Source organism: Saccopteryx leptura, chromosome 2, assembly GCF_036850995.1.
Source record: "Saccopteryx leptura isolate mSacLep1 chromosome 2, mSacLep1_pri_phased_curated, whole genome shotgun sequence".
Classification (NCBI taxonomy): Eukaryota; Metazoa; Chordata; class Mammalia; order Chiroptera; family Emballonuridae; genus Saccopteryx; species Saccopteryx leptura.
Window position 1 is genome coordinate 19696357 of NC_089504.1, and position 25274 is coordinate 19721630.

Consider the following 25274-nt stretch of genomic DNA (forward strand, 5'->3'; position numbering starts at 1 on the left):
GGAAAAGAATACTCAATAACTGGCATGATTATCCTGAGGACCTTGGTACAGATGAGCAAGCCTTTGTCTAAAGTGAAACTGCTAAGTCACTGCGTACGCACACTTTAAGTTTCATGATCTACAGCCAACTTGCTCTCCGAAGCGACTGTGCTCCCACCAGCAGGGTATGAGACTTCTGTTTTCTCATGTCTTTACCACCAGTGGGTGTTGACAGATTCCTTAATGCCCGTCAAATTATTGGATGTGAAGTGGTGTTTCGCTCTTGATTTAATTTGCATTCCCTTTATCGCTAGCGAGGATAATCATCCTTTCATACGTTCACTGACTCCTCTGAATTGTCTCTCATCATTTGCCCATTTATGATTTATATTGTTGGTTTGTTTAAACTGACATGTAATTTATCTCTCTATTCAGGAGTCTAAACTATGTTGGTTTTATATGTTACAAATATCTTTTCCAAGCCTGCCATTTTTTTTCTTTAGTATGTTTTAGAAAGTACATTGTAGAGAGCAGTTTAATTTTTGGACAAAAAAAAGTATGTTGTACAAAATCATATGTAAATATAGTTTACACGACAGTAACTACATATATTATCTATGGACACATTTCATAACAAACATGGAAAATGGGGCTGTAAAATGTATGCTGCTGATTGCCTCTAAGGAAGGATGAAATAGAGAGAGGAAAAGGAGCTTCGACTTTATCATGTTTTATACTTTTTAAATAAATACATTGAATGGTGAATACATTTTAACAATTACAGTCAGGAAAGGCTTCCAAGAAAAAAGGCGACTCTGCCACCAGAAAGTAAGCACAGGAGCAAGAGATTTGTGTTTGTTTTCCTTTCTGTTCGTAGATTAGGGAAAGCACTTAATCACCAGTGGTTCTCCTCTCACACGTATTGAAACTTAGGGTGTCTCCAAGACAGAGGGAAACGCAGAGAAAATTTAGACACCATCAAAATTTCAAGAAAGCTCAAAGTACATCAGGGTCATAGATATTAGACACCACATGTATGTAATGCACATGTGCATGCATGTGCACACACACACACACACACACACACACTACTTGTGCATAACCACAACAACAAATTGCCACAAGTGCTAAAACTAAGGTTTTCCCAAGGCTAGAGGGGTAACATCTTGTTTCTCCAATCAGGGACCACTTTGCTTGTATGGCCAATTCCCTCGAGCCAGCACTGTCAAAGACAAATTGGCACTTCTTCTTTTTTTTTTTTAAGGTGAAAGGAGGGGAGATAGTGAGACAGACTTCCTCATGCACCCCTACTGAGATCCACCCAGTAAACTCACTGGGGGGCGATGCTTGAGTACCAAGCTGTTTTTAGTGCCTGAGGCTGATGTGCTCCAACAGAGCTATCCTCAATACCCAGGACTATGCTCCAACCAATCAAACCACTGGTTTCAGGAAGGCAACAGAGAGAGAAGGGGGAGAGGGAGGGGGAGATGGTCACTTCACCTGCGTGCCCTGACCAGTAATTGAACCCAGGATGTTCATACAGTAGGCTATTGCTCTATCCACTGAGCTACCGGCCATTGCCCAATTGGTAATTCAAGTCACTCTACTAATTTGCCTTCTGAACTCTACCTGAATGTTTTCCAGAGTTTCATGCAGTTCTTCACTCAACAAATATTTAATAAATTTATTAGGCTCTGTACTAGGTTTTTTAGATATACACACTCTCTCTTAATCCTCAAAATAGCCCTGTGTGGTCAGTACTTTTAACCTCATTATATGGGTAAAAATATTACCACACACAAAGTTAAAGTGTCTTTTCTGAAGTTACACAGTTTATAATTGGGGAGCTGGAATTCAAACCCAGGTTTTGAATGACCCCAAAGTCAAGCTCTATAAAGAGGCGTACAAACATAGTTGCTGAGTCAGCTTCCACCGTAACCACTTCATTCAGAGCTTCATACCAGACACCACGAAAAGAATAAAAAATATATAAGATGCAGTCTCCACTGCAGGACACATGGGATTCGGTAGTGGGCTTACCTCATCGGAGATATAAGAGCCCTCTGTATACAGGGAGGTTATAATTAAGCTGTTCTCCTGTCCTCTCTGGGCTGAGAAGCCTGCTGCCTTTCATCTTTGCACACAAGTCATATATTCCAGGCCTTTGCAGTTCCCACCAGATTCCCACATCCCTTTTGGGTTTGGAGGCCAAGAATTGATCACAACCTTCCAGTGAAGGAAAGACCTTTATTGTCTCACACCAGCCAGAAGTTCTCATGTGTGATGTAAGGGAATCCCTGGCTTGGTCCAGCCTAGAGGTCTCAGTGCAATTAATGTTGTTTGAAAGTTGCAAGAAGTAACACCTAAAGCCTGCCTGTTGATGGCCAAGCGCCGATGACTTTTTCAGATGTGCTGGAGTATTTCCCCTCCTGTGTTCGCGTGCGTGCCTGCTGAGCTCATCTGTAGCAGGAAGTGGGATCCGTGAAACACCAAGCGGAAGGGTAGGGAACGTGTCCTCCGAGCATAGCTGGGAGGATCTGGCTCAATTTCTGGACGTGCTTTGTCTACTAAAACTTTGAGTTTAAGAAAGAGGTTCTCATTTGTTTTTTTTTCTTTTATTTATTGATTTATTTTTATATTGACCATGACACTCAGGAGGAAAAAAAACCATCCAATGAACCATAGAAGCAATTTATTATAGAATACCCTGGTGTGACATTAACTGTATGTTCTTTAAAATTAAAACATGACAGAGAGTTGCCTCAGTGCCCGTTGTGTGAGGTACGATCATCCTGTCTTCTTCTGCCTGCCCGCGCTGGGTGGGGGGGTGGCCGGGGGAGGAGAGGCCTGGGGCCGGGTGGGGGTGAGACAGACGGGGCTTGCTGGCAGACAGTGGGAACGACTGCGGAAGGCACACTGAACGGCAGATGCCAACTGACATCCACAGAGCCAGCAGACAGGAGAAAGAACCAGGGGAAAAGTGTACTCTGAGATGTTGGAGCTATAGGAATCCTCAGGCATCTCCCAATCCACAGGTCCCCAAACCTATTAAATAGCAGTGTCACCTGAAAAGCTGTTGACAATACTGATCCAAAGAACAAAGACTTTGACCAGCCTTTCATACCTGACCACGTCTTTGGTTATTCCCCAACTATAACTTTTTATCTTATGCAACACAAAACTTCTATTCCCTTACATGCATTAGTTTCATGCCTTCACTCATGAATTTCCTCTCTTCTTTCTTTCTTTCTCTCTCTCTCTCTCTCTCTCTCACACACACACACACACACACACACTCATATCTTTAGTCTATAAGGTTTAAACTCTGTGTCCCATATAAGAAGTCTTCCCCAACCCCAGCCATCTGGGTTAGGGAATTTCCCTCTTTTCCTCTGTAGCATCCTATGATTTCCCCCATTAATCCCTCTATCAGATTATACTCACAATGCTTCCTGTGAATTTACTCTATTTCTCTCCATGGTGTGAAGCTCCTTAGCACTAAGCTTAATTATTGGTGCATTTCTATATTCCAAGAATAAAACACATGACCTGACATTATAAGTATTTAAAATATTTGTTAGGCCAAATCAACTTCTCCTGAGATAAGAAGGTGGGACTACTTCTTAATTACTTTACAAGAGATGCCAGTAACCCAGCCATTCCAGGACAACCCTTGTTTCCTGCTCCCCCTAGCTAACCAAGGCTCTCTATAAGCTGGATGACAGATTTGTGAGCAACACCCTGGGGATGGACAAATAATATATCCTATTTGACTGATATTCCACATATACATGTTTACTGAACCCTTACCTTGAGATGGAGATGTTATTGTGTCTACTTTACATTTAAAGAAATGGGCTCAGAGAAAATATATCTAGGACTACACAGCCACCATGGAGTAGAGCTATGGTTAAAATCAGATGTGTGTCTTCAAAGACTATACTTCACCAGTTGACATCACAACTATCTGACTATTGTATAGCTGGTCATAAGCAAAAGTCAGAAAACAAAAGACAACCTCAACAAGTAGACCAACATACCTTCTACCTTAGAAGATTCCAAAGGTTTAGCCTAAAACCCTGAGTTTTCTCCTGTTGAGTGCCTGGGTCCTATGGGACAGACAGGTGGTCGAGGGAGGGGACACTGAAATTCAAGCCAGCACATTTCTCTCAGGGGTTAACCACATAGGTCACATAACATCCTAGAACAGTGGTCCCCAACCTTTTTTGGGCCACGGACTGGTTTAATGTCAGAAAATATTTTCACGGACCGGCCTTTAGGGTGGGACGGATAAATGTATCACGTGACCGAGACAAGCGTCAAGAGCGAGTCTTAGACGGATGTAACAGAGGGAATCTGGTCATTTTTTAAAAATAAAACATCGTTCAGACTTAAATATAAATAAAACGGAAATAATGTAAGTTATTTATTTTTTTCTCTGCAGACCAGTACCAAATGACCCACGGACTGGTACCGGTCCGCGGCCCGGGGGTTGGGGACCACTGTCCTAGAAGATTCACTGTAGATGGGCACTTGGTAATAACTATCCCTTGATCAGCCATAGACCTATCCAATCATAAAGAAGGCCAAGGTTATTTCAACTGCCGTTCGTGTCACTCTCTCCAGCCTCCCCCTCTCTCTGCTGGTGGCACCCTCCCCACCCCCCAACACAGCCCAACCCCATGCTGCAGAGATTCTCACATTCGATGTATTAATATAATTTGAAGTCACAAGTTCTAAATTCTAGTCATAAGTATGTCAATTTTTTTTAAAATTCATTTTTCAATTACAGTTTACATTCAATCTTATTCTATATTCATTCCAGATGGACAGCAAAGTGGTTAGAAACTTTACAGAGTGGTCCCCCCACTGCTTCAAGTACCCACCTGGCCCATACCTATGTATCTCGATATAACTGACTATATTCCCAGTGCTGCAGTCTACATCGCTGCGGCTCTTCTGCAGCTACGAGTCTGTACTGCTGACCCTTTCACCGTGTTCACCCAGCCCCACAAGCCCCCTTTCCTCTGACAGCTGTCAGTCTGTTTTCTGTATCTGAGTCTGTTTCCATTATGTTTGTTTATTTTGTTCATTAGATTCCACATGTAAGTGAAATTATATGGTATTTCTCTTTCTCTGAATGGCTTATTTCACTTAGCATAATACCCTCTAGGTCCTTCCGTGCTGTCACAAAAGGTGAGATTTTCTTCTTTTTTATGGCCAAGTAGTATTCCATTTTGTAAATGTACCACAACATTTGTTTACTTGTCTACAATGAGCACATGGACTGTTTCCAGATCTTGGTTATTGTAAAAAGCACTACAGTGAACCTAGAGGTTCATATATTCATGCAAATCAGTGTTTTGGGTTTCTTCAGATATATTCCCAGAAAGGGAATTGCCATGTCATAATGCAGTTTTTTCTGTTTTGTTTTGTTTTTTAAGGACTCTCCACACATTTCTCATAGTAATTTGACAATTTCTTGCTTTGTGATCTCTGGTGAGAAAAAGAAATGAGCATTTTTTTTTTTTTGTATTTTTCTGAAGTTGGAAACGGGGAGGCAGTCAGACAGATGTCTGCATGCACCCGACCAGGATCCACCTGGCATGCCCACCAGGGGGTGATACTCTGCTCATCTGGGGCGTTGCTCTGCTGCAACCAGAGCCATTCTAGCACCTGAGGCAGAGGCCATGGAGCCATCCTCAGCGCCCAGGCCAACCTTGCTTCAATGGAGCCTTGGCTGTGGGAGGGGAAGAGAGAGACAGAGAGGAAGGAGAGGGGGAGGGGTGGAGAAGCAGATGGGTGCCTCTCCTGTGTGCCCTGGCTGGGAATTGAACCTGGGACTCCTGCACGCCAGGGTAATGCTCTACCCCTGAGCCAACCGGCCAGGGCCAGAAATGAGCATTTTTAACAAAACATTTTTCATATTATAGTATTTTCCCTAGTTCTTTTAAAAATAAAAATGCCAAGTATTGAGGATCAAGGAAGGAAAGTGTGCTTTCATGCATGAATGGTGAACACTGAGTACACTTCCGGGGGGTGACTTGACCACACCTAGAAATATCTACAAAAGCGTGTACACTTCAACTTAGCAATTCTAGTTCTGGGACTTTCCTAAACTCATGATGATCAAACCGTGGTCCACCAGCCAAATCCCTCCTGTTAACTAATTTTGTAGAGTTTCTTTTGGAACACAGTTACACCTATTCTGTTACATATCACCTGTGGCTGCTTGTATGTTATACAAGGGCAGAGCTGAGTCATTGCGACAGAGACCACATTGTCCACAAAACCCCCAAATATTTATTATCTGGACCTCTACGGGAAAAGTTTGCTGATCCCCACAGAGTCATGAAAATGTCACTGAGTCACTGTTTTTTCGGGTCACTTACATGGGCCATCCATGTGCTTCTTCAAAGGACAAGGTTTTGACTACATTGTCCCCCAGCCCATGACCATGATGACATCCTAAGGTTTTCAGGCCCAGTGATCTCCACGCTCAGATCGTTCAGCTCCTTCTGGAGATGAAGGTCAAGGCCTCCCGGGGTGCTGTGTCCGAAGTAGCAGCTCCACCAACTGCCTGCCAGGAACACAACCTATATCTTACCCTAGGACTCATCACAGGGGTCCTGTTCGTTTCTCCTAGTTACCTACTCTACAGTAAAAGTCCTCATTGTCTTTCCTTCTCTGAACTCTTTGAGAGATTCCAGATCCCTACAACAGAGACAAGATTGCAAAGCTCATTTCCCCGAACACATAACTCCAGTTGCCTCTGGGGGTAGACCTCCCTGTCCAGTCCAAGACAGGGAGCCACATTCTGGCCTCAAAAGTAAATCATCCTCCCAAGAATGACCTTGGGAGATTTGAGACTTTTTTTTTCCACTAGAAAAAAGAAAAAAAAAATTAAATATTTAACACAGCACCCTAGTATACACGTATTTGTTTTATAATTGAAAAAGCCAATTAGGTGATTTCAGAAATAACAGCAGAAAAGGAGAAAGTCTAGTCCACAAATGATTTTGAGGACCAGTTCAGATTAGGCAAACACCTAGCCCTGATAAACTCTAACGTGCTTCATAGATATGAGGTGGAATTATTCTTAATACAATTTAATATTATAAAAAAGTGAAGATTGTTACTCATATTGCGAAAGTGATCTTTATAACCTTCAATAATTTTATGTAAAGAATTAAAAGCTCACCCAAAAGCAAATCCCAGAAAAAGGATGAACCCAACAGATAAGTAAATGTGTCTGTTAGGCATCATTTTCTCCCCAAACAATATCAACAAAACTTTGATGAGCCTCGAAAACAGATAAGAAGAGAGCTGTTCTTTCTAACGCAGCCCAGCCCACGAGGGATTCCCAGATTCACTGAACTGGCCCATAGGACATCTCAGTAAGACCCTTGAGTTCTGCAGAATTGACAGAGGGAGGGAGCTGCTAGCTTCATAAATTATAGAGAGTTGACACGGGAAATGAACTTAGGAGACATGAACCCAGTCCTCATTTTCCGTATCAGACACTGCCTGTGAAAGGAAAGAAGGGCTTTGTTCAAGCTCACATACAGCACACTGATAAACAGACTTAAGTTCAAACTTAGATCATCTGCCTCCAAGAAGGAAACTCTTCTCCACCCTTTTTCCCTCTAAAAAACCAATCAGAAACATTTCTGGAGGTAGAGAGATGCACCTGAAGAAGACATGGAAGGTTGTAGGTTTTCTACGGGAAGGGGGGCTGCCAGGACCTCCTGAGAGCTGTTAAGAACCCAGGTCACCCTGCACTGAACAGGAGGCCCCCAGCGCTCACAGAGCGCCAGACCCTCACACCATCCATCACTCCCTGCTGAGTGGTTCCACTCTCCAGACCTCCCCTGGACTCTACTTCCTGACAGGTTGTATATTGTTTCCGTCTCCGAGCTCGGGGTTCATTTTTCTCCCATTTATGGTGCTGCCTTACCCTTTGGCTGGACACTAGCCACACTTGTGTTTTGCCTGATCCAAACCAGGCTATAAGCATTGGCACTCTCCTTCCCTATGGGTGTCCCCCCCGCCACTGCCACTACCAAAACTTTTACCCTCTGAGTGGGATCCTGGCAAGACAGATGGTGACCTCCCTGCACTGTAGCAAAGAGAGGCTCGGACTTCTCGGCCGCCCTCCCCAGGAGCACCCCTTTTCTGAGCTCTGCTCTCACAGCTGGAGCCTCGGCACCCACAGCATCACCAGCAGATGGTTCACATGTACCAGGTAGATGTGGGCACTTCTTATTCTGTCAGGATGTGCCCTCATACTCATCTTTCATACCACTTGGCAGTCACAAACTATCCCTCGGCTTTGAAAATGCCTCACAAGCATAGATTAACTGACCAGACTTGCCAGCTCCAAATAGTTTCACTCTACCCCCCAGCCTCGGGGTGTTTACCCAGACCACGCCCATGCTCCACACAGAACTCCCAGCACCCGCTCAGAGTTGGGAAGCTGACAGAGCTCAGGGAATTCCAATTTCCCATCTTGCCATCTGGAAGCCCCGAGATTTTCTAGACCACAGGACTCCCTGAAGTAGAGTCTGAAAGGAGCCCTATTTCCAGGACTTTGAGAGAAGCAGAGATGTGAAATGTAGAATGTTAAATTTAGAAAGATGAGGACTTAAAATCCAGAGCACTCCCTGGGGAAAAAAAAAATACCTAATCTTCTCGCCCCAAGTATTTTACAGGTAAAACGAGCTGATAATACCTGCATGAGCTGTTATTAGGACGAAAGATAAAGAATGGATGGTTTCAGGGTGATACCTGGCAGACAAGAGGGGGCACTTATTGATCACTTGATGTTTGATCAGGTATGACTTACAAACCCTGTGAGTTGGTCTAACTGCTACCATTAGTTTAAAGATGGAGAAACAGAGGCACAGAGAGATTGGGTAACAGGTAGCAGACCACGTGGTGAGTAGGCAGCTATCTGAGAACTGAGCAGGGACAGGCTGACTGCAGACCCTGACCTCTGATGTCCACACTGCCCTGCTCTTGATGCTTGTTCTCACTTTCAGTACCGCCATCACACCAAGGAGGGTGTCACACTGTTCTGAATTAGAGAGCCAGGTGAGCACACATCTCTACTCTCTGCTTCCCAATGTCTAACCCCGGGGCAGTTTTCTTAAATTTGGACAAAGTTTTATGTGGGTTTTACACTTTCTGGAAATAATAATAATACCCTATCAGAAAGAGTTTCGCACGTCTTTTTATACTTTTTCAGTAGTTTTGGGCCGTTTGTGGAATGAAACATAAAAATTCCAGGAACAAGCAATCTGCTTTGAGTCCTTGCTCCGCCTCCCTCCTCTGTGTCCTCTGCGGAAACCGTTTTCTCACCTGTAGGATCAAGATCTCAGCATCTTACCTCAAGGGAGCGCTGGAGAAGCAAAGGGTGATGCTCAGGGTCTCTGCTCATGCTAAAGTCCCCACAGTCTTTTACTGTGCTGTCTGTGACAACCTGTAACAGAGGGATTTGTTGAGACAATGTCCCTTTGGAAGGAAATAGGCACGAGCATTTCATAAACTCACATGGTGGTGACATTACCTAAGCTGCTGAAAACTGGCACTTCCATCTCTCTCTTCTCTTTAGCAGAAAACGTACAGCCTTAAACTTGTTCAATGAACCTCTTTGGTGGTAGTTGCTATTGTCAGATCTTGTGTGAGGCTACAAAACCGTGGAGATGAATGAAGCACAAAGCCCGGAAGGGAATACCCTGCCATGTAACAAATGTGTAGATGCTAGAATTGCGTCTTAGGGGATGGAGCAATTAACTCTCAGGGGAATCAGGAACACTGTCAAGGGGAAGGCAAACTTCTGGACGAGATGTTAATGGTTGAATAGGTTGGACAAGGGTTTGGAGGTGGGGGTGATGAAAGTCCAAGACTGAGAAGGGCCTTCTTGGCAGGAGGAACAGAGTATGGGAGGACATATGGGCATGAAGCATCACGATGCGATGGGACAGCTGCTAGCACTCTTGTTTGTTAGACTTACACCTGGGACGGACGGTGCTGAGTGGATAGAGCTAGATCTGGAAGGCCCTCGAAAGCCAAAACTCGGGAGTTTGAAATTACATTTCCTTCTGTATTCAGAATGTGCAGAAATGTCCCATTGCCTGGGTCATGTCCCTCTTGGTCCTAGGAGTCCCTGGCCCTCTTACACCTGGTTCTCTAACAAGACACTTCGCCCTTCACCAAGTAACCCCAGGCAGGCCCTGAGTCAGAGCTGCCTCCGCCCCGCACGCCCACCACCCACAAGGCATCTGAAGTGCTTACAGCAGCAGAAAGTGGGAGCCGCTCTCCCGAGCAGTGGAAAAATCAGCTGCTGAAAGGTTTATTTCCCTGCTCAGAATATTTTTATAAAGCAAACCCACAAGGCTTGTCACCACGCACTCAACTATTTTTAAGCTTCCTGACCAGATCTTCGGGCTAGGCCTTCGGGGACAGAACGTGGCGGCAGGGAGGTGGGAGTTGCTCTTGGCTTTGGGGAAGCTGGTCTTCTGGGAGTCCTGAGATTTGGTTTGGCCAAAGAAACTTTCTGGGGGAGGGTGTGGGAGTGAAGTGGAAGCAATTAGCCCCCTTGGCTGTGTGGCTTATTCATCTTCGGTGACCAACAGGAACTCCAAGCCCTTGCCTTCCTAGAGCACAGGGGCCGCCAAGGGACATGAAGAGGGCTTTCACCTCCCTCAAAGCCACTGTGCCATGGATTCAGGCCATAGACCAGGCGCCCTTCACTGGGTTTGTGCCCTATGCAAGGCCTGGGTCATGACTCAGCCAAACAGATCCCTCTCTCTTCTCACACTGACCGGAGCTTCAGCCAGATGGGGCTGGTGGGCGGATGGATGGCTGAGTCGCCAGAAAGGGCAAGGCTGTGTGGGTGACAGGGCACTCTCAGAGTTTCCAACGACGGCGCTCCTTAGCAGCCGGTCTGAATGCAAAGTCAAGTGAAAATGATCCAGGTTTTTCTGGGAACTCAGGCTGACTTTGTCGTGTTTTATCTACATAACAGTGAAGTGTGGTTGTTTATTAAAAATAAATAAGGAAGTAACAGCACATTCATCATGCAAAGCAGGGGTCCTTAGATTCAACTGGTGCGATAATTTTTTTTAAAGAAAGAAACTAATGCCAGATTGAATTTTTTTTTTTTTTTGGTGTGTTAATAATTTTAATAGTAGCTCATGGGTTTGTTTTAACAGGGTTTATAAAAAAACGCATCCCCTTTGTTTCTCCAAATAACCTGGTCGTTAGAACAAGGACATTTTCTTCGTTTTATAAACGAGGCAAGTTATGCAAATATCTAAATGTTGCAAAGTACATATCAAAACGCAGTTCTTCTGATTCCTAGATAAGATTATATAAATATATTTGGTACAAAGTATGCTGAAAAATTTTAAAGAGTATGTTAATTACATGACAAAGACTTCTCTGAAGCTCAGAGAGGTGAACTAAATTGCCAAATGAAACAAACACTGTCAATAATAAAGCCAGGATTTCAAACTAAGTCTGTCTGGCACCAACTGTGTGGTTTTTCCTCCTGTTTATAGTGTTCCTTATGCTCCCCCCCCTTTTTTTTTTAAACATTGGAGTTTAACATTGTGTTCCCCGCTGACACGCTTTTGAGGATTGCGAGAACATGGTGTACTTACCTGCGCTGGGAAGAGCTCTTCTCAGCTCATTTCTTTATTCCTATTCCCAGCTTTTCCTCAATGGCTCTGGCCACCTTGTCACTGCCTCTCAGGTTGCTCTCGCTTCCTCTGGTCCTGTCCCTTCCAAGCCCCGAGCACCTCTCATACAAACCTGTTTGTGCACAAAGACCCATGACAAGAGAAGAACGTGGTCACACATGAAGCAGCTTAAAATCAAGGGTCAGGCATTACTATTCTGTTAAGCGAGAAGCCATTGCCCTCCCTAGTGGCTGTCTCTCCGCATAGCCCAGGCTCGCCTCAGTACTCCTGGGACCTCCCAGTGTCCTTGCTTTCAGGGCCCCTGTTAGCTGTATTTAGTCATCTCAGCTAGACAGTGAAAGTTACCGTACTCTGCTGAGCAAAACACTTTAGCTTGCTTTTGTCAACATCACCCCTCCCTTCAATCCTCCCCTTCTAATCAGAAAGGAAAAAATCTCAATCTATGGCTCCATCTTAAGAACAAAAAAAAAAATTTTCATAGGTCCCCAGAGGGCTTCACTAACTTGTCCCATGTCCTCCCTCAAACCACTGGATAGACAAGAAGAGACACACAGAGTTTTCTTTTTGAGCAAGAGATAGGATAGTGCTCCCTGAGCCTTGGGGGTGGGGGTGACATCTGAAAATGCTTGGAGTTAAAGGTGAAAAAAAAATGAGGAGAATGGATGTAGTGGACCTCCATTGGTCATTGGCTGCTGTAACAATACTCAAATCTTAGCTGCTGCTTTTCCCAAGTTTCTTTTACACTAACTCATCTGATGTGGGCCTGGCGGCTCTCCTACAATGTGCTCCCCAGGGATTCAGGTGTCGGTATGCCTTTCATCCTGTGTCTCCCTGGACTCAGAGTCTCCCCTTCCAGGTGCAGGGCTGAGGAGTTGAGGGGAGGCACGTTTGGGACTTCACCACCTCTCCTAGAACTGGCTACGTTACTTCCGCTCACATTCTACTGGTCAGAAACGGACACACGACCAGCCCAAGTGCAGAGGAGGCTGAGAGCTGTCGGAGAGAACAGGGGTAGCAGGATATGGCACAGTGGGCGTTTCACAGAACCATGAGTGCCTCTCCTTCAAGAGAATCCTCTCCTGCAAAACGTCACTCTTCAGGGAAACAAACTGATCAGAAGTTCTGATGTTACAATCTCTTCTTAAATCTGCACCGGTCCCATACCAATTGTTTCAGTCAGGTTCAATGTCTAATGCCTGTGCCTCCTTCCTGGCCTAACCTCCTTCCTCCGGCATTTACTTAAAATGTAAATACAACAGTGCAGCATGCAGAGAATTTTTTTCCCTGTCCCCCAAAGAAAACACCAAGGATTAAAGCTGATTTGTTTTCTTATCTCCTTTTGCTGCTTTGATTTAACATCTCCATGTAAGTAATACTCTAACAGATCTTAATCTCAGAAGTCAGTTTCCCGAAGTTAAAAAGAAAATTTAGTTCTCCATCTATCTTTTTTCAAATAAAACTCTTCTTCCTCATTATTTTCTCTCTGCTTTGGCAGACAGACAAGAATGATGTCATAGTCTTGCAGTCTGTGTCTCCATGACTCGGCTTGCTGGAGGTGGAGCTCAGAAAGAGAGAAAATTTGGATGGTTTCCAGTTGAATTCTATGGTTTTTCTTCCTGTGGTAGCCTCTTGCTTCCAGAAAATTCTAGGGAAATCCAGTGTGGGCCGTGGCTGACAGGAAATTGAAAGTTCCAATGCTGTCCCCTGTGGAGAGCAGGTCTTGTTACTTAGACATAGTCAGTTAGTAGAAAGGAATAGGTCCCTTTGCTTGGGGTCAAAGACCCAAAGACAAGCTCTGAGTGCACATGGGAGGTCCAAGACCACAAGTTAGAAATTGGAAATTATGAGAAATAGTCTCTAGAGGGATTGCTGGGTCATATGGTCATTCCATTTTTAATCTTTGGGGAACCACCATACTTTCTTCCATAGTGGTTGTACTACTTTACATTCCCACCAACAGTGTATGAGGGTTCCTTTTTCTCCACAGCCTCTCCAACACTTGTTATTACCTGTCTTGTTGATGATAGCTAATCTATCAGGTGTGAGGTGGTATCTCATTGTAGTTTTGATTTGCATTTCTCTAATAGCTAATGAAGATGAGCATCTTTTCATATATCTGTTGGCCATTTGTATTTCTTCCTGGGAGAAATGTCTGTTCATGTCCTCTTCCCATTTTTTTTTATTGGATTGTTTGCTTGTTTATTGTTGAGTTTTATGAGTTCTTTGTATATTTTGGATATTAGGCCCTTATCTGTGCTGTTGTTTGAAAATATCATTTCCCATTTAGTTGACTGTCTGTTTGTTTTGTTGTCAGTTTCTTTTGCTGAGCAAAAACTTCTTAGTCTGATGTAGTCCCATTCATTTATCTTTGCCTTCACTTCTCTTGCCTTTGGAGTCAAATTCATAAAGTGCTCTTTGTAACCAAGGTCTATGAGTGTGAGTATAGTACCTATGTTTTCTTCTATGTAATTTATTGTTTCAGGTTTTATATTTTGGTTTTTGATTCATTTTGAATTAATTTTAGTATAAGGGGACAAACTGTAGTCGAGTTTCATTCTTTTGCATGAGGCTTTCCAGTTTTCCCAGCACCATTTGTTGAAGAGACTTTCTTTTCTCCATTGTGTGTTGTTAGCCCCTTTATCAAAAATTATTTGACCATATACATGGGGTTTTATTTCTGAGCAATCCCTCTACTGGGAATATACCCCCATGACTCAAAAACACTGGTACGTAAAGACACATGCAGCCCCATGTTCATTGCAGCATTGTTCACAGTGGCCAAGACATGGAAACAACCAAAAAGCCCTTCAATAGATGACTGGATAAAGAAGATGTGGTACATACATACTATAGAATACTACTCAGTCATAGGAAATGATAACATCGGATCATTTATAACAACATGGGTGGACCTTGATAACATTATACTGAGTGAAATAAGTAAATCAAAGAAAACTAAAAACTATATGATTCCATACATAGGTGGACATAAAAATGAGACTCAGGGACATGGACAAGAGTGTGGTGGTTACCGGAGATGGGGAGGAGAAGGAGGGGGTGGGGGGAGATGAGGGGCACAAAGAAAACCAGATAGAAGGTGACAGAAGACTATATGACTCTGGGTGATGGGTATGCAACATAATCAAATGTCAAAACAACCTGGAGATGTTTTCTCTGAACCTATGTACCCTGATTGATTAATGTCACACCATTAAAATTAAAAAAAGAAAGAAAGAAATAGTCTCTAATTCAAAAGAGTTTTTCTCCACTAGATTTTGAGTTTTCCAAAATGACATTTTTAATACTTCCTTTTCATAACTGTAATTATTACTTTTATCAACATCAGGCTGAAGTTAATCAGATTTGCATTTGTGTCCAGCTTGGCCATGAACTAGCTCTGGGGCCTTGATCAAAATAGTCCCCTCTATGAGTCTGAACATTAGATGGACTCAGGGTCCTGCTCCATGTGAGGGAACATGTCTGGTTTGCCTCTGGGTCTTCGCGCTTAGCGTGTGGTCTGATGCTTGATAATATACTGAGTCATTGTGGGATGATGAATGAAGGAGACTGTATTAGTCTTCTCAGCCTGTCATAACAAAACACTACAGACTGTCTGGCTTAACCAACAGAAATTTATTTTCTTACAATTCTGGGGAATAGAAATTCAAGATCAAGGTGTTGTTAGAGTTGCTTTCTGGTGAGGCCTTTCCTTCTGGCCTGTGCATGACAGTCTTCTCACTGTGTCCTCGCACGGCCTCCTCTCTTTGAATGTATAACAAGGGAGTGAGAAGGAGACAGAGACAGAGATCTGGTGTTTCTTCCTCTTCTTATAAGGACATCAGTGCTATGACCTTATCTGACCTGAATTGTTCCCCTACAGATACAGTGACCTTAGGGGTTCAGTCTTTAACATTTGAAAGTAGGAGGGTTGGGGAAAGGATAATTCAGTCTGTAACAGAGAATTTTTTTTTTCTTTAAATCTTGTAATAGAGCAAAATTATCTTAATTCATTATATTTCTATTGTAGAAATTTATGTGGACCCTACATGCTATTCTCATACGGTTTATTATCATCAACATTGTCAATTGTAAGTAATTGTCACTGTAGTAGTTCAGAAACATTTGGATAATTGAGCTTTAAAGACAAAGTTATCCCGATTTTCACTGTAGAGAGGGTCTTCAGTTCTGCTGGCCTTGGAAGGTAATCACCTTATTCACATGGATTTTGGCACAGAACTTCACCCTAGATCCCTTTGTGTGCCTACTGACAAAATTTTTCTATCCTTGAAATAATGTCTTAATCCTGTAAGTTAATGATGAAAGTTTACTGCACTTAATCTTAGCCAAAAAGCGATTAATTATGAAAGTTTAGAAAGACTTTATGACTTGACTAAAATTGAAATGTGTCAATGGTTTGATTCAGGAGAAGCTCACAGTGGTCCAGAAACTTTCACATTCTATGAAGGTATAGGGTCAAGGTTCCGGTCACAAACTGATGTTGGATATAAAGGCAGAGAGAGAGAGAAAGAGAAGAGAGGCAGATAAGGGCAAAGTACAATATTCACCCTGTTGTAAAATCTGCCTATAAAAATTTAAATTTGGGACTCATGTCTTTAGAAAGGTGTCCTGATGTTGATCAAGGTTGCTTACATGACTTGTACTGTGGAACCATTTACATTCAAGTGAGATCCAGGCGCAAAATGTCATAGAAGACCTTTCTTCATTATCAAATGAAGGTGGTCAAGGTAATTATATTAACAGAAAACATATAATTATTGTATTAGGATTAATATAACATATTCAAATCTTTAACATTTATATAAGAGTAATTTATTATTACCACTGCAAATCCTGTCTGAAAGTCTGCTGCATTTACTGAAAATCTACTCTATCTCACATGCATTTCTTGTCATCAGGAACTCTAGCTGAAACTGCCCTCCAATATTTTTGGCAGAATATATTGTACTTTAATGATATATCTATTACTTTTCAAGCTTATCTAAAAGTGGACATTCAAGTTCACCCTTGAGGGCTGACTATGTACTTTAATAAACCTTTTGTTTCTGAAAGATAAAGTCAAAGTCCCATTTTAAGACAATAAGAAAATAAACTGTCTTTGCACAGTAGAATAAAGTCGGCCACCATTGTGGGTAGATACACAGCTCTTCAGATTATTTTTCTTTTTGTCAAAGCTGTTGTGTGATTTTTCCTTCCTTGGGGAGGTTCAGGTGTGTTCTGGACAAGATGCAGGGAGAGTCATAGTTGTAGCAATACACCCTTAATGATGATTTCTTGGGCCAGAGAGTTTGCAAATTATTTTGCACATTTTAACGCTATTAACTTTTGTAGCAACCTAATGAGACACAAATTATTAGTGTCCCCTCTCTACAGAGGAGTAAACTAAGACATGAGAAGTAACTAGCCCGGGGTCACATGGCTATAAGCAGCCGGACCTGGATTCAAACTCAGGCATCTTGATGAAGATTTCCACTGGGAAGAGAGAAGCTGGCCATTGCATTACACTGGCCAACTGAGGGTGGGTGAGCAGGGTGGTAGAGGGAGAGAGGGGATAAGAAAACAGCCAGTGGGAACCAAATTGAAAGGATTTCTAGTTCTAAATATTCTTTGGTAGGATTTAAGCTAGGTCCGTATTTTACTATTGACCATCCTAAGACTACTGGAACTTATTAATAAAATATCACATTTTATTCATCTATGTATTGAGTGCCTAGCCAGTGCTAAGTCCTTTATATGCATTATCTCGTGTATTCCTTAGAATAGAGTAGAACATCATCATGACAGGCGATCAGAGATCAACATGTGATAACCTGGATAGGGTTTAGGTCTCAGGGCTTGGTGCAAGAGCAAAGAACCGAGTGAATTCAGACACAAATTGGAAAGCTGTAAGGTGAATACAGATGAAATGTTCATGACTCAGGTTTTCTTTTTCTTTTCTTTTTTTTTTTTTTTCTGACAGAGACAGAGAGAGGGACAGAAGGGGACAGACAGACAGGAAAGGAGAGAGATGAGAAGCATCAATTCTTCGCTGTGGCACCTGAGTTGTTCATTGATTGCTTTCTCATATGTGCCTTGACCGGGTGGGGGGGGCTACAGCAGACCGAGTAACCCCTTGCTCGAGCCAGTGACCTTGGGCTCAAGCTGGTGAGCCTTGCTCAAACCAGATGAACCCACGCTCAAGCTGGCGACCTCGGGGTTTTGAATCTGGGTCCTCCGCATCCCGATCCAATGCTCTATCCACTGCGCCACCGCCTGGTCAGGCCATGATTCAGGTTAAGAAAGAGGTGAATGGGTTCTTAACAGGTTCCAGCAACATGGGTCATGGTAGTCTTGATATAGTTTAAGGACAGGACTGAGCCTCCAAAACAGACCACATGTTTCGCCCAATGTTTTGTGTCATAGTGGGTTAGGTTTGGCCCAGTTCATGGAATGGGAAAATACTTTCAGGGACAGTCATCATGAGAAGCTTCGCTGTCAGCATTACCAGACATGACAATTGGCAATTTCATTGTATCACCTCCTGATGTGGAAGCTTACTTTAAATATCATGAAAGGTCAGGCACAAGGAAAAAAAACAGAAGACAACATCTATTTAGAATTAGGGAATTGAAACAAGAATAAGATTATAATAACTCTATTTTTCACTCCTCCATTAAAATTATAGCTTACTTTAATTTCATGCAAGGATAAATTCGACTTAATGGAATTTTAGACCCTGGTGTCCAGAATATAACCCACTTTGGGTCTTCTCAGTAACCTATGAATTATAAAGATAGAATAAAAACATAGAAATTAAAAGATAGAATAAAATAGGAAGTTAAAATAAATCAACATCAATTACTCTCAAATGATTATTTTACTGGATTATACTTTTTATACTTATTTGAAAAGAGACAAATGTTACTATTTTCTCCCTCCACAGGTACTATGCCAATATACTTTATCTATCTATCTATCTATCTATCTATCTATCTATCTATCTATCTACCTACCTACCTACGTACACATATACACATTTATATGTATGCCTACACTAAAATGCATACTAACTCAAAATCAGATCTAGTAAGCCCCTGCCCTTTAGGGTACCAGGTAATTCTTTGGTATCCAAGCAGTTGCTAGGTGGGGGGAAAGTGGAGTAGGTAGGAACAAAAAAGCCAAAAACAAAAATCTTTCTTATAACAACCCCTCCTCTGTCGCAACAATGATCCAAGTTAGGATGTTCAGAGAACCCTAAGCTCTGGACAAAATAAACCCATCGTATCTATACCTCAGAGCACCAGCCTCTCACAGGGTAACGCGGGCTCCCAAATTCTCCTAATGGAAAGAATATGAGCAGTTCAGCATCAATCAGACAGATTCCTGTTTCATTTTGTCTTCGTGAGCCCCACACTTTCCTGGGACACGTAATTCCGAGTTCTGTGAACTATCTCTTCTGCAGGTTAAGGGGCTGTGTTTCCATCAATTCGTTTTGCCTTCCTACATTCCTCTGCATGCCAACCTTAGCAAATTACTGCCAGACGGCTTTAAGTTTCCCATTCTGCTGTGACTCCTGGAGCCACTATCAACCTTTCGCAGAAACACAGACTTCTCAGACAAGTAGCAAGAACTAAAGATTGCCGCTGCAGAACAGATCTAAAAATAAGCCTTTAAAAACTCATTTCCTTTATATTCTCATAGAATCCCATTATTTTCTTCCGTACTGTTATTTATCCCACTGTATTATTATTGTACATTTGTTTGTCTTATCTGTCATTTTTATTTTTACATCTCAACATCTAACAGAGTGTCTGTCATATAACTGAGAGCTACGCAGTAGCTTTGAAAGGTTAAATGATAAAAATAGGAAGGAGGGAAAAAAAAGAAGAAGAACAGGATGTTTTAATGGGATGCTGCCTCATTTTCAGGCAGGTCCTTAAGACAATGGGTCTCTATGCAGAACTGGCAAAGGAGGTGGCTTCCCACCTACCTTAGAGGAATACATGATTTAAGTTGGATGTTAGAGATGGGTGGTCGCTACAGCTGCTGGAGCCTTACCTCCACCTCCATCCCACGGCAGGGTGTGTTCTCCCCTTACCTCGAGCTAAGTGACTTTCAAGACCTATCAAAGAGCCTACACATTTCCCCTGGAGTTTGGGGGACACTCAGAGGACTGATGACACACCAGCCCAGCATGCCTGAGAAAGCCCAAGAGGAGGAGGCTGGGTGAAGCAGCCCGCAACAGCTGGGTAGAGTGGACTGGGAAGTCCCTGCACACTGACCGATGATCGGGTCCGGGAGAGGGAGCACGCCAGCCAACCAGGAGCCTCTGAAAACCCAGTAGAGATGTACAGAGGGTGGTGGCCCTCTAAGTGACCAGCTAGAGGACATTTATCCATGTCATTCATGCAAAAGGTAGAAATGAACTCTAGAAAAGAGGAGGGGGCAAAGAGAGGTCTCTAGTTATACACGGAACTCTCCATGGGAGTGTCACCTTTCCATAGCCACCAAGTCCGGGGAGCACTGGCACGAGCTCAGAGCAAGGCCTGTCCCCAAGCCTTTCCCTCCCCAGCTCCGGTCTCCATCCCTGACTCAGTTTTGCTCCTGAAGGAATCAGAAACAGAATTTTCTAAAAACAGGAAGAATAACTGAAAATAAAGGTGGAAAAAAATAACTGATTGAAGAACATCCACTCTTATATCCCTTTCCTCCTGTGGGCTTTCTGGGCTGAGAAGGGGGAAAATGCTTAATTGTAATAAAGCTCAGCATTTTGATGACTAAAGGGGATTGGACATTTGGATTACTGAGATGAGATTGTATTGTGGTTTAAAAAGGGTCAGGTCTCATTTTCTTTCTAAAGGACAGCAGATCAGCTATTGGCTTGCCAGAGATTTTCATCCATGGAGTCAGGGATAAAAGAGTCCACATGAGGCCCTGGCCAGTTGGCTCAGTGGTAGAGCATCGGCCTGGCGTGCGGGGGACCCAGGTTCGATTCCCGGTCAAGGCACATAGGAGAAGCGCCCATTTGCTTCTCCCCTCTCCCCCCCTCCTTCCTCTCTGTCTCTCTCTTCCCCTCCCGCAGCCAAGGCTCCATTGGAGCAAAGATGGCCCGGGCGCTGGGGATGGCTCCTTGGCCTCTGCCCCAGGCGCTAGAGTGGCTCTGGTTGCGGCAGAGCGACGCCCTGGAGGGCAGAGCATCACCCCTGGTGGGCATGCCGGGTGGATCCCAGTCGGGCGCATGCGGGAGTCTGTCTGACTGTCACTCCCCGTTTCCAGCTTCAGAAAAATACAAAAAAAAAAAAAAAAAAAAAAAAAAAAAAAGAGTCTACATGAGGTCCCAGGGGCAGCTATGAAAAAAATGTAGTCATTTTTCTGATTGCACCCCATGTAGTTTGCTCACAAAATAGATTAAACATGGAAGAAAGAATGGGAGGGAGAAGACGTGTTTCAGGATAGACATCGTTTCGTTAGCATGACCACCAAGTTTTATTGGTAGTTTGGTCCCTACCCCGAAGAAGGTCGACCAGGGAGTCATGACTCTTTCACATTAGCCAGTAAGGATCTTGGGGTGACCCATTTTCTACTCTCCATCTTTTAATCATCCTCTTCCTAATAGAGGTTAACGCCCCGTGTAACTTTTCTACGTCCAGTGGAAAGAATTTAGCTGACCAACTATCACAAAACCCTTAAGCTTACGGGGTAATCACCGTTCTTTCCAAGTACATGGTTCCACTTTAGAGTTTAGTCATTCGCAGACGTACTGGGCATGCGTGTGCTCAGTTGATCACTTCTAGACACCCTGACCACATGGAACAGGCATAGGAAAGCTGGGCTAAAATTCAGAACTCTGTTTTTCATTCTTTCTTTGTCTCGATGTGCCCATTTCTTAAATTCTTCCCCATTAGACTCCTGTTAAATAATTTTACAACTGGATGTGTGTTGTTGTTTTTTAATGACACTTCCATTTATTAGGTCTCACATCTGCCATGTGCTTTGTCTATCATCTCTTGTTTGAGCATTGCCATCGCATGAATTGGGCATCAGTGTCTCTGTTTTACAGGTGAGGCAGCCAAAGCTAAAAGGGCCAGGAGACTTCTCAAAGAGCTCAGGGAGCAAAGGGTAAAGCCAAGAGTCAACCCCAAGACCACTACACCCCATTGCCTTTCTTCCTGACTTGTCTCTTAGGCAAAAAGAGGAAGGAAATTTCATGAACTCTGAAAACCTTCTTTTCTTAACTCTAGGCTATATAGAACACCTATACATGCCTAGTCCTAAGAAATGTCCTCCCACCCACCCTGCTGTACCCCCACTCAGCAACCTGCCAAGCGCCATTTCAGCATTTCAATGGGAAGCTGTGAGGACTCCAACCTAGGTCAGTTCCAGCATCTTGCTTTTACTGCTCATTGGAGAGCAGCTGCTAGAATCAGCTGAAGCTGGCCAGCTGCCCTTACAGTCCAACTCCATGAGGCATTAGAGACGCCCACGTATCTTGGCTCAGTCCACCTAGATGCAGAGCTTTCCAAAAGGGAGCCCACTTGCCCTGTTCGATAAGCAGGGATATAAGTCCAAGAGCTCTTACCAAATCCAAAATAATTTAGGCTCCAGTTTCCAAGTAGACTGACATCATACACATCCCAGGGGATATAATTACACTTGAAGGAATCCCCTGCACTGAGAAAGAACTGAGATCAGCAGGAAACTTTATTCAAGAATGTACATGTTTCTATATCTAATTTTCCTAACGTTATGGATTCTCCTTATGGCTCAAATCCCGATGAATCAAATTGCCTTTGACGTTTACCTCCTTCCAGTAGATTTAAGCTGAGTAACTAACATTCTTTTTTGGCAAATGATGCTTTCTGGAAGCACGGAAAGACTTCTGAAGAAAAGTCTGTGAGGTCCCTTCCGAGAAAAAAAGTGCAACTACGTTCTAAGTCACAGGTTTCAAAGATAGAAAAGATGTGTTTTTTTTTTGTTTTTTTTTAAAATATCTCCTTAATAGGATTTTCAGGTTGGGGCTGGAGTCAACATAATCTTCAGCACCCCTCAGAAAAAGATGAGCGATGTAGTGTAATCTTCCTGTGGGGTAATGTTTTTTATAATCTAGAGAGTCAGGCAAACATAAATCCATGCCTATAATTCCCATTCATTTGTAATTTATCACCCTCAGAGCCAAATATCTACATTAAGCAGAGCCACTTCCAGGAGAAAAGAGCCTTGTGACTAAGATTCTGTAAAAAGCAAAAACCGAACCTGATTTTAGCTTTTTAAGGAACGTCCCCAAATGGCAGTGTTTTTTCGTGTATTTCTCCCTCTGTAGAACAGTCTCCCCAACTCATTACCCATCAGGACCTAACTATCTCCTCACCTGCAGTGATCCTTCCAGGGTTTTTGTTCTTGAGGAGTTTTTCTGGTTGGTTGGTTGGTTGGTTTTTAAACAATTGATATAGAGTGATGTGCTGTTTTGCAAATCATTTCATCTGTCAGTGAGACTCTAAGCTTCCTGAAAATAAAGACAAGGGAAAAGCACTGAACTCTGAGTTGTTTCAGTTTTCTCACTGGCTTTCCACATGATTTTAAATAGATATTTCTCAGCTACACCACTTGTTCTCCTTTCAGATTATTTGGTCTCCAAGGCCCACTACAACTTTAATATTCAATGATTTCAGGATTTTCTACAATCATATTGATCATTTCCCCAATTCTTCTTATTCGATGTATAAAGCATAGGTTCTGCAGGCTGTACTCATCACCTTCAAAGCAATGATACTCTATATGACTTTCTTATTTCTTTTTTTTTTTTTACTTTCTTATTTCAAATGCCTAACACTGTGTGACACAAAGAAAGAGCTCAGCAGATATCCCATGGAATCAAAGAATACCTACTTTGTAAGTTAATTGACATTTAACTGTTAATCCAAATTTGGAGGGACCCGAAATATGGAAGACAGGAACAAGGTCCATCGTTTACACATCAAAGCTTTATTGTCTAGCTTGGCCAAGCGTCGGAAACCCCGACAGAAATCTGACGGAGAGCGTGCCAGCCCTTTGTTCTACTTAGTTTTTATAGTTTTGTAAGTGGGAAGTACAGAAGCAAAAATTGCAATTAGGAGCCCCTTACCGCTATTGGTTATAGTCATATGTCCTTTAACATGATAGGACCACGTTCAATTTGCAAACGATACATCATTTTGGAGAAAACAAAATTTACAAGTCAACACAATGGTAGAAAGATGTCTCTTTACATATTAAAGGCTTTCCTATATTATCTAATGTTTATCTGCTATCTCTCTGTCCAGAGTCACACATGCATTTACATAGGAGAGGTAAAGTAGTTTCGGTGGGGACAAATGCCTGCAAATGGCTCATTGCTATAAGAAAAGATTTATTTTGGCTTTTCTCTTCCTGCACCTGGTTAGCCATTCACCCCTTTCCCCACAGGTGTGGTGGAATGTCTGGGAATCCATGTTTTCCTCCCCTTGCATTTACAATACAATGCCAAGGGCCATCCTGGTTATGCCAATCACACAGTACAGAGACTATTCTCACAATTTTTCTGCACACCTTAACCCAAATTAATAAAATGTTCTCCAAGCCTCCTAAAATATTAATATTAATTCTGTAGCCTTTGGTACTTTACAACACCTGCGGGTGAAATGGCTCAGTGGCTCCTCATAACTAAGGGCATAAAATATTCCAGGTATGCACGGGCATTGCTGCATCGCCCTATGCAGGCTTCACAACACAAGCAATGTAGACAGTTCTTCCAATTTAATTAAGAAAGACGATGGAGGTTGAGAGAGAATCGGTGGTTTGTGCAAGATGCTGCAGCTGCTCTGTGGCGTGGCCAACGGGCCACCCAGCCTGTCTGTCTCCTGGGCCTGTGCCTCCGTTCTCTGCTGCTGCACCTCATCTCTAAGCCTGCCTGAGAACCCACGCACATACCCACACCGCTGTAGTATATGCTACTCGCAGGGAAAGGGCTTCTTTATGCTGCTCTGATCAAGAAGGCAGCACTACACAGCCTTGATCTGAAGAACAAAGACTTAGGGGAGAGGCTGGGTTTCCCACCAAACCCTCCCCTGGGCAAGTCGGCAAGCAGAATGAAGTTGCAAAAGGCGCTGGGGAATGAGATGCAGGAGGAGCTGAGGGTTCTTTACGTTTGTGATCAGGAAGGCCCCAGGCTCCTGCTGCAGCTGCCAGGCTCGCAGATTAAGCTTCTTTCTTTCTTCAAAAGCAAGAATGCTGAGGCCTTAAAGTTGTTTTCTTTTAAACGCTCTAAGCCTTTCAGGAAACAGCTTTCTCTGGGAACCTGCTTGTGACAGAAAGCCCAGAGAGCCCCTTGAAGAAATGCCAACATGTCGTTAGCTGGAAGGGCGGAGAGGAGGGGATACGTTGGGTTGCTTTGGAGCAGCCATTTGATGGTGAAAGTGCCTTTTTCAGGGGAGCAGAGAATAGCTGGGTGCCTTCTTAACCATGCGGAGCACGCAGGCTCCTGGGAAAGGGGCTCACATTTGGGCGAAATGTGACTGGAAACAGAGGTTCCTGAAGCCCTGAGGATATTGAACTTTTTAATAATATTAATAGCTCTCC